This window comes from Coptis chinensis, chromosome 7 (assembly GCF_015680905.1).
Source record: "Coptis chinensis isolate HL-2020 chromosome 7, ASM1568090v1, whole genome shotgun sequence".
Classification (NCBI taxonomy): Eukaryota; Viridiplantae; Streptophyta; class Magnoliopsida; order Ranunculales; family Ranunculaceae; genus Coptis; species Coptis chinensis.
The window spans coordinates 60972950-60987644 of record NC_141462.1 but is presented as its reverse complement, the minus strand read 5'-3'; positions in this window follow the sequence as shown (position 1 = coordinate 60987644).

Here is a 14695-nt window from a genome sequence, read left to right as displayed (position 1 = left end):
TAAAAACTTACGAAATCCAACCTGATTGGCCTAAAAAAGAATGACGCGGTGAAAATTAAAAAAAAAAAGCAAATGCCAGAAAAGATTACGAGAAATTGAGATAACCAAATAGAGAGTAAAACAGATCCATCGAGAACAACACAAATTCACCTTCTTTTTCCTTGGGATTTCTCTATCTCAAGTTCAAGTTAAAACGGATTTGATACATAAGGATAGAGTGGTTGTTTAAAAATAATGATGAAAAGAAGTTGGGAGTTGTAGAAGAGAAAAAGCTTGAGTTAAGGGTCCACTAGGCCAGGGGAAGATGAAAGAGATGAGTCTTCTATTTCATATGGGTGTTATGCTTCTAAAACTTACAACAAGAACAGTACTTGGTTGATAAACAATGATGGGGCTATTTTCTCATCTCCATGGAGCACTAGTCCTGTAACTTGTACGTCCTACTACTACACCTTTGGGTTTCCAGATGAATACTCAGCAACAGATTATGAGTTCATCTTACCTTCATCAGTATCCAATTTGTGTTGCAATATGTTCTCTATCCATTTCAATTGTCTCTTCATCATTTATGTTAAATAAGATTTTGATGAATCAATGTGAGAGATCAAACTCTGAATATAACATGAAAACACCAACGAAGTGTGAGGGAGTGATATCCTCATTCAGGAATATCAAGCACGTGTTCAGCATAGTGGAAATACCACACCGACCTAGTTTTCCGATCCGCCTTCATGACGACCTACATCGTCATATCACATCTGCGAACTACGAGATCACTCTAGAACAGATCGGCTTGCACATATTCACACAGAACGTTCTATCTCATGACTTAGCCTACCCTCTAGAAACAATCATTGCCAAAGCTGTACTTGCACACTTCACCATCACCACAAATTACAAACCACTGTAACCACTCCCCATCATTACAGAATTCCTACCAATACTTCTCAATCTCAACCATACATTTGTGGTTGTCAGTACACGTGTTGGTAGGAGATCCACTTTCACCAGCTATAAATATCCCCCATATGAACTACGTCAGACCTGATTCTTCTCTCTCCCTAGAATCGAGAGATAGATACGTAGACAGTTCGCTCAACAACGAACTCGGTCTTTCCCATTTCTAAACCCCTTCTCCTCCTCCACATTTGTAAGGGATAACTAAAACGCTCCTTTAAATTGGCGTCATCTGTGGTCTCGATTTCTTGAGAAACCACTTCACAAATCCCAAAACCAATAAACAAAATCCTCAAGCCCACGAAGCATGGTAAGCCTCGAAGCTCAAATCCAGAGTTTGGCAGGTCAGTTAGGTACAATGAACGAGCACATTACCCTGCTCAGGCAAGAAAATGTTGCTTTGCGTGCGCAAGTGGACACGCAAAATGCACCAGGTGCCATAGCAGAGGACGACATCAACGAAGTAAATTACCAGATCAACAAGCTTTAACAAAGAATAGATCAGAGTGTAGTTAAGAGAAGGACGCTACCCAGATCATTCAGAAGATGTGAAAAATGTACCATGCATCCCCTTTCACAGCTGAGGTACTTGGCAAACCCTCCCCTCCAGATTTTGCTCAGCCCACTTTTGCAATGTACGATGGAAGCACGTGTTCAGGTCAACACGTAGCTCGCTATATTCAGAGCCTCACATTTTATAGTGCTCAGGAGTTCGATCACCTCTATTGCCGCTTGTTTCCAGTCAGTTTTAAAGATGGCGCGCTCGACTGGTTATTTTCACTCGAGCCAGACTCGATAAAGAACTTCGAGCAACTCACCGATCTGTTTGCTAGCCAGTACGTCCACAACAGGTGTAAGAAATATGATCTCGATTCATTTTTCCAACTCTCCTTAGGCGAAGATGAAACCATTTGCGAATTCCTAGGTCGGCTCAAAACCGAACTGTTATGCATGGAGAGCGATCTCAAAGAATCATTCGCCACATTGGCATTCTCCAATGCCTGTCGTGTGCGTAACACGGCGCTCTCCAAATCGCTGATGAAAGAACGTCCATAAACGTTGTCCGAGCTATACGCTCGCGTTGACAAGTACATCAAGTTATAAGAGGGCCTAAAGCGTCAAGGCCTCTCAGAAGAACAAGAGGTAGTAGCAATATTTGATGATGCCCCACCCTCCAAAAAGAACCCAGACAACAAGGCCAGAAGTCTGGGAATAAAATGAACAACAATCGAGAGTTTGATGTACTCACCCGATCTCCAAGTTACATACTGGACAAAATCAAGCGAGTTGCATATTACTTACATGATGTACGTCAACCAGAGGATCGCCCTGGCAAGCCTTACTGTGCCTTCCATCGAGCAAAATATCATGAGACCGATGAGTGTTGGGGGATCAAGCACTACCTCCAGGACCTCATCGAATTAGGACATATCAAGTATTATACCAATATCACTAATGGCGACCTGCGCCATAAGCTCATGGCTCGCAGAGAGCGCAGTCAATCTCCAGCTCGCCATAAGCGCTGGAGTGTCCAAGCTCACTCTCATGGCAGAGGACGCCCCAACGACCGCTCCCGCCATAAGCGCCGTCAGCATTCGTCAGATAGAGATAATGACAGAACGATACACATGATCACGTTCCAGGATGATTCTATTCCATCCTCCAGAGAAAAAAGGAGACACGTAGGCGCTCTCCAAGAAGTTTACCAATTCTCTTCACAGGCCGCAGCTCAAGTGATATAACTTTCATAGAGGCCGACCTCAACAAGGTTTGCCTCCCTCATAATGATGCCTTAGTGGTCCATGTCAAAATCAGGGACTGGACAGTCAAGCGTGTCCTGATAGATCCCGGTAGTTCGTGTGACATCTTGTTCTACCATACCATCCAGGAGATGAACTTGCCCAAGTCGGTCTTCATAGACCCAATAGCTCCTCTCTATGGGTTCAATGGCTCCAGAGCTGACCTAATTGGTGACATCATACTCCCAGTCTCTGTGGGATCCAGGGAGGACAAAGTCAGCTTCAATACGCGTTTCAACATTCTAGACATCCAATCGTCCTACAACGCCATCCTAGGACGGCGTTGGATTCACCAAATGCAAGCTATACCATCGACACTGCATCAAGTGCTTTGCTTTCTCGGTCCTAGGGGTATGATGGAGCTTCGCAGCAATCAGCTCGAGGCTTATCATTGTAACCAAGTTCTCTCAGCGAACAAGTCCGCTGACCCACCTATCAGTACTAGGAACGAGCCTACCAGCTACAATATAGCCAAATATTTAATCGCTGAAGTCAAATCCAAAGCACCAAAGCAAAACGCTGGAGGCTTTAGCAAAAAAGTCCATTCGTCTGTCAGGACCCCAGAGGTCGCCAAACTTCCTGTGCATCCACCAGTTAGGACCCCCCGAGGTTGCCCCAGCATGTGTTAGTCAACCAGTACAGATTCCAAAGATCACTCCAGCCCCTGTTGTCATGACCACAGAGGTTGCATCAGCCCCTGTTGTTGTAACCACAGAGGTCGCTCCAACTCCTGTTACCAAGACCTCCATTCCTCAGATCGACAAAGCACCACCAGAGATCAATTTCTCCGAGGTCGCCTCATCTTCAAAAGCAGCAGTTCAGACTGCAGAAAAGGAGCGAGTGAATTTAGGAACATAAGACGATTCCAAGTTCGTCTATGTAGGGGCTAACCTTGACCCTACACTCAAGGCCCAGCTTGTAAACTTTTTATCAATGGATAAAGATGTTTTTGCTTGGTCGTATATCGATGTGCCTGGTATCGACCCTAGTGTTGTATGTCATAGATTAAACGTCAACCCTAATGCTAGACCAGTTCGACAGCGACCTAAGAGACTATCCTTGAGGTTTCAAAAAGTAATAAATGATGAGGTCGACAAACTCAAACAGGTCGGTTTCATCCAGAAGGTCAATTACCCAGATTGGATCGCTAACATAGTAGTAGTTCCAAAGAAGAATGACACCGTTCGCCTTTGTGTTTACTTCACCAATGTCAACCAAGAAACACCTAAAATAGCTTCCCTTTACCTAGAATCGACCGACTTGTGAACCAGACCTGTGTCCACGAGCTCCTATCATTTATAGATGCATATAGTGGATACAACAAGATCCCACTTGCTGAAAAAGATCAAGAGAAAACATCATTCATCACAGAACATGGAATTTACTGCTATAACGTCCTCCCGTTTGGCCTCAAGAACGTTGGAGCGACTTACCAACGGCTTGTCACGGACATGTTCCAGGACTTGTTAGGCGATACTATAGAATTTTATATCGATGACATGGTAGTCAAGAGCAAGAAAGCAGGTGACCACCTCACTCACCTCGAGCAGGCATTCTCCAGATTACGCTGAACACAGATGAAGTTGAATCCAAAAAAATGCCTTTTTGGAGCATCCTTTGGGAAGTTTTTAGGGTATCGTATATCGAGGCCAACCCATCCATATCTGGCGTTCTTGGACATGCCCGATCCAAAGACAAAGAAGCAAATACAGAAGTTATCAGGGATGGTTGCAACACTCAACCGATTCATATCAAGGACAAATGCCCGATCCAAAGACAAAAAGGGTTCAAATGGAGGAACCCACTGCCATCGGGGATGGTCAAAAATACCTCAACACCACCCATCCTCAAAACTAATGATGGGGGAAACGTTGGGGCTCTACTTAGCAGTGTCAGACTTTGCTATTAGTTTGGTTCTCTTCAAGGAGGATAACAACTCAGAGAAACCGATTTACTTCATAAGTAAGACATTCACGCCAGCTGAAAAGAACTACTCTTACATTAAAAGAGCAGTACTCACATTGTTATATTTTGCAAGAAAGTTCAGGCCTTATTTTCAAGCACATCCAATCAAAGTACTCACCGACCTCCTATTAAAGAAGATCCTTCTTAAGGTAAACAAGACAACCCGCATGGTAGTATGGGCAGAAGAGCTCGGAAAACATCACATTGAGTTCGTCCCACGTACTTCTCAGAAGGGACAGGTCGTTGCAGATTTTCTAGCAGATTTTCCTGTCGATGACCTGAATTAGGAACCAAAAACAGACATCCCAGCCATGAAAAAGCAAGACAAGTCTATCTGGTCTGTCTTTGTGGATGGTTCTAGCAACCCTGGAGGGAGTGGAATCGAAGTCGTCTTAGTGTCCCCAGATGGAGCTATGATGGAGAAATCAGTTCGCATCGATTTTGCGACCTTCAACAATGAGGCGGAGTACGAGGCACTAATCATGGGGCTCAGAATGGCGCTACAGCTCGCTGTACAAGAACTTAAAGTTTTTAGTGACTCGCAACTGGTTGTTCGCCAGATTGCTAAAGAGTACACTATCCATGAAGGTAACCTTTCTAAATACCTTCAAGTTGTTTATCAGTTACTTCCTTCTTTTAAGAAAACCACCATACATCACTTCTTGCGTGGCGAGAACCGTCACACAGACAGTTTAGCTTATCTGGCTACCCAGACACCGAACTGCGCCCCTAGATAGTTACTCATCGAAGTAATTGACCGACCTGCTTACCAAACCGAACGCATCTTGGAAATCATCGACTTATGCCTACTCTCTAACAGTCAGATGAGTCAACGTGGATGCAACCCATCATAGAGTACATCCAACATGGTACAATCCCAGAAGAGCGTACCAAAGCCAGACAAGTTTAATATCAGGCACGTCGTTACTGCCTAATCAATAACAAGCTATTCAGAAAGTCTGCTAGAGGCCCTCACTTGAGGTGCATAAGCCCAGAACAAGGTCAGTTGATTTTTCCAGAAATCCATGAGGGCGAATGCGGGAACCATGCTGGAGGTTGCTCCCTGGCTCACAAAGCGATCTCCCAGGGGTACTTCTGGCCACGAATGCAGATCGATGCCAAGAAGTACGTACTTAAGTGCATCAAATGCCAAACTTTTGACCACAATATCATTCAGCCAGCTCGCAAGTTAATCAATATTGCTAGCCCTTGGCCATTTCACATGTGGGGCTTGGACATCATGGAACCATTCATCCCATAAAAGAGCACTGGTTTTTTGTTCGTCTTAGCTACAACTGATTACTTCACTAGGTGGGTCGAAGCAATCCCCTTAGCTCATGTCAAAAAGTCACACACACTGGTGATGGACAATGGTTTCCAGTTCAAGGGAAAAATAGTCAAGGAGTTTTTGGCCAAGTGGAAGATCGTTCATACATTCTCCACTCCCCAATACGCCCAAAGCAATGGCCAAGCAGAAGCTAGCAACAAAGCAATCTTGGAAAACTTGAAGAAAAAGATTGAAAAGAACAAGAGCCAATGGCAAAACCAACTAGAGAACATTCTATGGGCTCACCGAACTACAACTCGTTCTAGCACAGGCGAGTCACCATTCATATTATGCTATGGCACAAAAGTCGTTATTCCTACTGAACTGACAGTCACCACGACTCGGTCAGAGCTCGTCAAATCTGAACGGAATGACTCCATCCTAGCTCGAGAGGTCAACTTACTGGAAGAACGCCGTGACCTAGTAGCCATTAGAGTGGCATCTTACCATCAGACTCTAAAGAAATCCTATAACAAGTGAGTCAATCCTCGATCCTTTCAACCTGGTGACCTAGTTCTGAAAAAGACACAAGATGATGCTAAGCTAACACCAACAAGGTAAGGTCCTTACATAGTAGAGCGCGTTGTTGGCAATGGAGCGTACTGGATCAAGACCTAAGAAGGGAAACCATTACCACGTCCTTGGAATACTTATTTGTTAAAGAAATTTTATTAATAAAAGTGTAGTGTTTTGCAGTCCATGTTTCTATTTACTACAAAGTGTGGTATGATTTACTTATGTGTATTATTGTAACCTATTCCGTTCAAGTTCATCAGGCATAGACTCGCACTAGACAAGCCACCAGCATACGCGAACCACAAACACTCTCATGAGTTCAAATGCTCTCAGCGAGCACCACACTTTCTTAAGCTAACACGCTCTCAGCGAGCACCTTGAAAAGCACCCAAAACTGTAATATGAAACCCTATTGAGACATATAAATTTGGTTAATTATGTGTTTAATAATCATGAAATAAATATATTTTTGTACTTTTGCAGGTATTCGCAGTAAGCATGAAAATATTGGTTAAACTTGCGTTAAAGCACGGGGAACGACGTATATATGAATTCTTCCAAATCAGCCATGTAAAGCCCAACAAATCCGCACAGAAGCATCAAACTTCCAAAGCTCTTACCTCTTGAAATAGGATTCCGAATGCGACAAGTGAGCTGCTCAGACAATCAGGGCGATGAACTTTACACATAGGCGGGAAGTTGTAAAATTGCCAAAAGACCGGACCGCCACTAGACTGCACGTGTACCCACTATACGGGCCCGTAAGATTTGACGAGTCATCAATCATGGAGCATGTCAAGACAAAAATGCCAAATTATTGGTGCAAAGTTGACACCTTGCATGTAATTAATTAGATTAGGTGTTAATAGTGAAAATAAGGCAAGGTGTCACTTTGTTTTAATATGGTGGATAAAAATGAAGTAAATGTGGTTTGGTGTTTCACGTGGGAGGAAATGAGATTTATCTCAAATGGAGAAGAAAACAAAACAAGGGGGGACAATCCATTTACTCCCTTAACTTCTTTTCCTTTACCATGTATTATTTTAGTTCTTTAGCTTTAGTTTTTTTTTTAGTTTTTGGTTTTGGAAACAAAAGCTTGTAATAGTTTTAATGGAGGAAACCTTGTGTTCCTTTTGAAAAATTCTCACTACTTCATGCAAGTGAGTTTATAAATAGATAGTTTCTTCTTTTTGTTCTCTCTCTCTCTCTCTCTTTTTTTACATTCCACACTTGTTTTAGTTTTAGCCCAAGGATCATGAGCTAAACCTTCCCTTTGTGGGGAGTTAATAACACTCATGTGAGGGAAAAGTCTTGTTATTTGGTTTAGTAGGTGTTTAGGAAGAACAACTAGGCCTACATCCTATCCCAAAATGATAGTTGGTGTAGAGTCTAGTTAGGGATCAAGTGATGAGCTTAGAGATAAGTCATTTCTTGGTTCCACATGCTAGCATGTATGAGCTTAGAGATGAGTCATATTTGTTAGGGATCAAGTTTTCTTTTAGTAGAACTTGTCTATGAGTTCTAGGAAGATTTTAATACAATTATAAAAATCAAATAACAAAAGTAATCTTCACATGAGGAGAATTAACTCTCCACTTTTGTTTTAGTAAAATTTTATTGTGTCTTAGTTGCATGATTTTGTAACCTAATGTTTTTAATTTTTGTGTAGTAAAGAAACCAAATATTTAGTATTAATATAATCATATTTAAACTTACTCACTAGTTCCCTAAAAGAGTAAAAACCAAGTTGTAAGTGGTCATAGAATTTAGGTTGGTCCGAATCCTTACTCCAAACTATATGAACATGAAGATCGTGAGTAAAGAAAATCTTTGAATTCGCACTTTTGCCAAAGAAGAGATTCAAATCTCTAACAAAGCAAAAGGCAAAAAGTTGAATATCAAAATGGCGTCACTGCCGTTCTAAAGACTAAGGGCTTGTGCTACAGACTGGAAATTGCTCCAAGGGGAACCCCCACGCTCATCCTTCTTTCCTTTTCGTTTCTTTTTTACATTTTTGTTTTATTTTTGTTATTTTTGTCTCGCAAAAGACCTGACCTCTCTCGAATTTTTTGTTGTACTTCCAGGGACAAAAAGTTAGGACCGGGAAAGTAAACTACACAAGATTCTAAGGTTGCTGTGAAAATTTGAACTCATTGTGGCATAATCGACACGCGTCTTGTGATGTTCGACTCAGCGTCATAGTGTGTAACCCGCGTCCACGGGTGTATTTTCTCTTTTGCTGTTCCTGTTCTACCTCCAGCATCCACTGATAAATCCTGATCCATATCCAGGCTTAACTCTCTGGAATTGTGACATAAAATTCGAATATCTTCTGGGATTAATTACGTCGACGGATTGAAACGCCTATTTCATTTCTTTGGCGGACTTGCGGGAAGCAACAGGTTCCAAATTTTTATTGTTTTTGCATGAATGTCATGTACATAGTTATTATGTGCTAGTTTATGGATTATTATTTACGTGTTAGCCTAGAAATATGCATGAATCATGTTCATATACCTGTAAATATTTATATACGATTAACTGGGCATGAATTGCATCTTAATGTATATATACATCTAAATGGTACTATTTTGCAAGGTTATCTATCTTTCTACGTCTAAGTGTCTATTGTTGCATGTTTAGTATTTCTCTACGTATAAGTACACGTCTTGTATAATACTTTGATTTTGTCAAGAAAGAGGAGAACATTCCAACGAGGGTTAAAATCTGAGTTGGGTAAGTTGTTTCTAAACCCTACAGGGTGAAGCTGCTCTCTATATGACACTCGCAATCTCAATGAGTATTGCCAAAATCGATTTATTATGCAATACAAGAGTCGTATTTTAGTTTATGTATAATACGTTGCATGTTTAGTTTTAGCATTGTCATATTTATATGCGTACGCATACTATATTCGCATGCTATTGTATTTAGATACGTATGAGTGATTCAAATTTGCTTCATATCTTGTTGATATCGCCTACGTAATATCGATCTACAAATTAGCGTACATATACGTATTACTGATGTATATTTGTCTGTACGTATGGAAGTATTTATCGATGATACAACCTTGCCTATTCGTATAGCTATACGTATGAGTATAGTATCTTCACATGCTACTGCATCTAGTATTGTATGAGTAGATCGTATTTGCATGCTTGTAATTTCACCCTTGCATAAATCTTAAAAAATAAAAATAAATAAATAATAATAATAAAAATAATAATAATTAAGAACGACCTTGCATAAATTTTAATTCCATAAATCTTAATCATATTCCAACGGTGTCTAGGAAACTTGAAAGATTGAGGTTATTTAATTAGAACCGTACTTGCATGGAAAGCCTCCCTCATATCTCTCTTGTAACCTGGCCGTTGGTTTATACACACGTATTCCTCGCTTCACTACTACATTAGCAGCAGCTTAGGCCTACGTTGTTCAACTCCAAAATCTTTAAGAGAATCATAAAATTCAAGTAATAATAAGTTCCTTCAGTCAATTAGATCTAATTTTATCCTTGCATAAGATTAAGGTCTGGTTCCACTAAAGAATTTGAACATACCTATCGTCGAAAAAAATACGATAAGCAACTGCGTAAGTTCTCGCCTAAAAATTGTTCTCCTTCTGTTAATTACCTTCATCAAGTTCCTTCATCGCCATTAACTTCTGCAGTTATGGCTGACGATCCTCCACCACCGGTAAGCCCCCGCCGGACTTCTATACTGCATTACAGGAAGGACCTTCTTCCTGCATCAAACTTGAGGACATTGTCGGTGATTTTCGTATCCCACCAAACGTTTTTAGTTTGTTATCTGTGTATCATGGTTTGGATCACGAAAAACCATACAATCATCTTCGTAGGCTTCAACAAGTGGCCACAACATTTCACCATCTAGCTGTCTCTAAGGAACAACTCTTGCTTCGGCTATTTCCATTCACCTTAGCCGAAAAAGCGTCAATTTGGCATGCAGGACAACAGCCACAATCCATAGACACATGGAATAAACTTGTTAAAGCTTTCATGCTTCAATTTTACACTCAAAAGAAACTACTGCAATGCTTCAGAAAATTCAATTCTTTCGTCAAAATCCTCATGAATCGTTTACGGAAGCATGGAGTCGCTTTACTGATCTTCTTTTAGAATGTCCTCATCACCAACTAGACAAAGCCATCCTTGTTCGTTCCTTCTTTAATGGACTTTCTGATCATCAAAAAGAAACTCTTGATATAATGAACGGCAGTTGCTTCATGGACAAAGGAGCTACTGAAACATATACTTTTCTTGAAAAACAAGCGAAAAAAGGTACACACTGGGGTAACACTGAGCCGTCTAGATCATCAAAGGATACTGTAACAAAGGCTACATCTATTTTTGAGGTAAAATCCGATCCCGAATTAAAAAATTTGATAGAATCCCTAACTAAAAAAGTAGATGCCCTTGCAGTTCAAGTAAACAATCAACTCCCAAAATAGGTCATGAACGTTAACACATCCCCATGTGTTCTTTGTCTCAGTCCTGACCATCTTGATGCTTATTGTCCCTTGTTATATGCCTCCCCTTCTCAACCATCAGAAGAGGCATGTGCATTCAACATTCCTAATGCACTTTGGTGGCAGCATCCGAATTTCCCTTGGCGCCAGAATAACCAACAGCTGGGGGCTCGTCCAGGTTTCACTAATCCACCTGTTCGACCAACCAACTACTTTATTCCATACCGCCAAGGCAATAATCAACAATACCAACAAAGTCAGAATCAATTTCAAAATACTCCGGATGCTAACTATCAAACTAACCATAGCCTTGTTCCAGCCAATCCAAATCCCAACTATAATCAACAACTTCTCAGCAATAATCGTGATCTAGTACCTGTTGCACAACCTGCGCCACTCGTTCACGGATAGGACAAGTGAGACTTTCTTAGCTTACATGAACCAACAATCTCAAATTTTAACGTCTATCCAACAATCACTTCAACAATTGGCGTAAGAAAAGAGTCAGAAAAGCATGTTTCCTGGACAAGCAGTTCCAAACCCTAAGCTAGCAAACACTGCCTTTGAACTCACCAATGCACCGGGTACAAGTACTCCCAACCAAGGTGAGGTGCGCGCAATCACTACTTTTCGATCTGGAAAAACTGTAGACAATCAAATACATATGCCAGATGATCAACCAAAGGAATCCGACAGTTCAAATGAATCTATTTCCAATAATGAACCAACGGATGATTCACCAAATACAATAAAGTCAACATCTCAGAATTTAGGAAACAAACAAGCGGACCCCTTTGCCAAATTCCTCCCTAAGGCACCGTTTCCTACACGCTTGGCAAAGAATAAACCTGATGAGAATTTTGCTGAAATTCGAGAGACTTTTCAGAATTTGACAATCAACTTACCTTTTCTCGACGCCTTAAAGCTATTGCCAAAACATGCAAAATTTTTGAAAGATATGTGCACCACAAAAAGGAGAACTAATGTTCCTCAACAAGCGTTCCTCACCGAACAGTTTCCATCCATCACCGAACACAATAGTGTAGTCAAATACAAAGACCCTGGTAAACCAACGGTTTCATGCACCTTAGGTGACAAATATACGGCTACTGTGCTACTAGACCTAGGAGCTAGTGTGAACTTACTTCCATATTACTTATTTAAACAACTAGGTATTCATGAGCTGAAACCTACCACCATGACTCTATAGTTAGCCGATCGTTCCATTAAGTATCCAAAAGGAATTGTGGAAAACGTCCTTGTAAAAGTCCAAGAGTTTTTCTATCCTGTAGATTTTGTTATTTTGGATACAGAAATTGCATGTGATTCCATTCCTATCATCTTAGGACGTCTGTTCCTAGCAACTGCTAATGCTCTTATTAACTGTAGGGATGGTTCCATGACCATGTCCTTCGGAAATCTTTCGGTCGAGGCAAATGTGTTCAAGATGATGAAACAAATTCTAGAGGACATTGATGGTGAGGTGAACAGGGTTGATAGCATTGTGCAAAAGTATTTAACAAACACTTTTCTTGAAGATGAAGTATACCAATTTCTTTCCTTTAGCGATTCTGAATTTGAGGACGATGATTATACACAAGAAGTAAACGAGTTATTAGAGTCAATACCATTATTTGACCCTACAACCATGATGTCCAGCGATTTGGATGAACATCAATCTGTTTACTCTATGGACGATTGATAAGTGCTCAAAAAGTGCTATTTAACCCTCGATTATGCCTCTTGTTCAGCCATCTTAGTGGACTAATAGTGTTTATAAGTTATGTTTTAAGATTCTACAGGTGAAAAAGACAGTTTTATAGAATATTAGAGAAAATGGGGTAAAATGGAGCAATTCGGAGCATTAAGAATCACATGAGAAGCCCGTGGACAATCATGGAGAAGGCCAAGGAATTAGAGCTATTAAAGATGTGACTTGGACCTATTTTAAAGCCTATTTGGAAGCCCAAGGCCAAATGATTCGTTGCTTGGACCAAAGCCCGCAAAAGGATAGAAGGATGGAAAAAGATAAAATAGACTTCGAGTCCGAGACTCATGGATCGTGAGTCTGGACTCAATGGTCGATCCGGGATGCATAGATCATGAGTCCGACGCATTGCCCGAGTCTGAGATGCATGGATAATGAGTCCGGGCGCATGAATCGACAATCGTAGCCAATTCCTTCTCAGTTTTGGACATGAAGTTGGACTCTGAAAGAAGTCTATTTGTATTAGGAAACAAATGACGGTTTGGAATTCTTCTAGAGCTCATTGTAACCCCTATAAATAGAGGACCTAAGTGCCTCATGTAATTTGCCAATTCACTTATATTCTTGTCTCCAGAACTTGAGGCAGAGAGAGATTAATAATAAAAGATCGGTTTTAACTAGCTGAGTCTTAATAAATTAGTCTTTCTAGTCTTATGTTCTTTGACTCTTCTTCTTCTTGTTCTTCGTGTTCTTCCTTCTTTATGGAAGGCTAATCTTCTCCTTCAAGGGAGGAGATGAAGCCGGTGCTTAAGGTTTAATGATTCTTCTGGTTTATGGTGTTCTTCAATCAGGTTAGTTCTTTATGTTTTTAGTTATTAGTTCCATTGCCCACACCAGGGGATGGAAGTATAGATTAAGGTTTTTATTTATTATAATTGAATATCATGCTAGTTTAGGGTTTTATTTATTGCAATTGAATATTTGCTAGTAACATGCTTTTATTTATTGCAATTGAATATAATGCTAGAATAGATTTTTATTTATTGTAATTGAATATTATACTATTATTCTCTACTTTTCTTCTAATTGTGTAGTGTTTTAGAGTAAGGGAAGTATTCCTTGTGTTTGCCTTAGATGGTGATTCATTGAATAGCTGCCCAAGCTCACATAAAAGGAAAGAAGATACTAGTAACATGAACATAGGAACAACCTTAAGTAGAGTTAATTGTTTAACGATGTTTCACCCAAAAAGGCATCGGCACTCGCTCGATTGCCCGATTGTAGTTTACTTGGAGAACAACATGAAGCAAAAAGTCATTGAATCAAAAACATTGGTGGATTTGAATCTCTTGAATCTATCTCTCTCATATTCTCTCCCTATTTCCAATTCTTAGATTTAGTATAAGTTTAGTTAGTTTAGTTTAGTTTAGCATTAGAATCTAAAATCTCTACAATTATAATTTTTAATCCCTCAAACCCCCTTTCCAGTCCTGTCCTTCATATAAACATACATTTAAAAGTGGAACGATACCCTACTCATCCTTTACTTATTGAGGGATAATTAGGTTTTGATACGCTTCTTTTTGTTCAACGACCATCATCTATCTACATCATCCATATACCACATCTCACACACAAAAGGAGGCAGTGTCAAATGGCGCCGCTGCCGTTTTAATTTGTTTATGTTTAACATTTTCTTTCAAGATTAGAAGTTTGGATCTTGAGATAATTTTAGCCGCATCATCCATCCTTTTAAGAAAGAAAGAAGCTTGAAGGACATCTTGAATACAAGATCTACCATCCAGGTTAGTTGAATTTTCATTCTTTTTATTTCATTCTTAGTATAGTTGCATCGTAGTTTAGTTTTATTGCTTTCTAGCATAATTGCATTTAGGACCTTTTCAACAATTGAAGTTGTAAGCCAACACA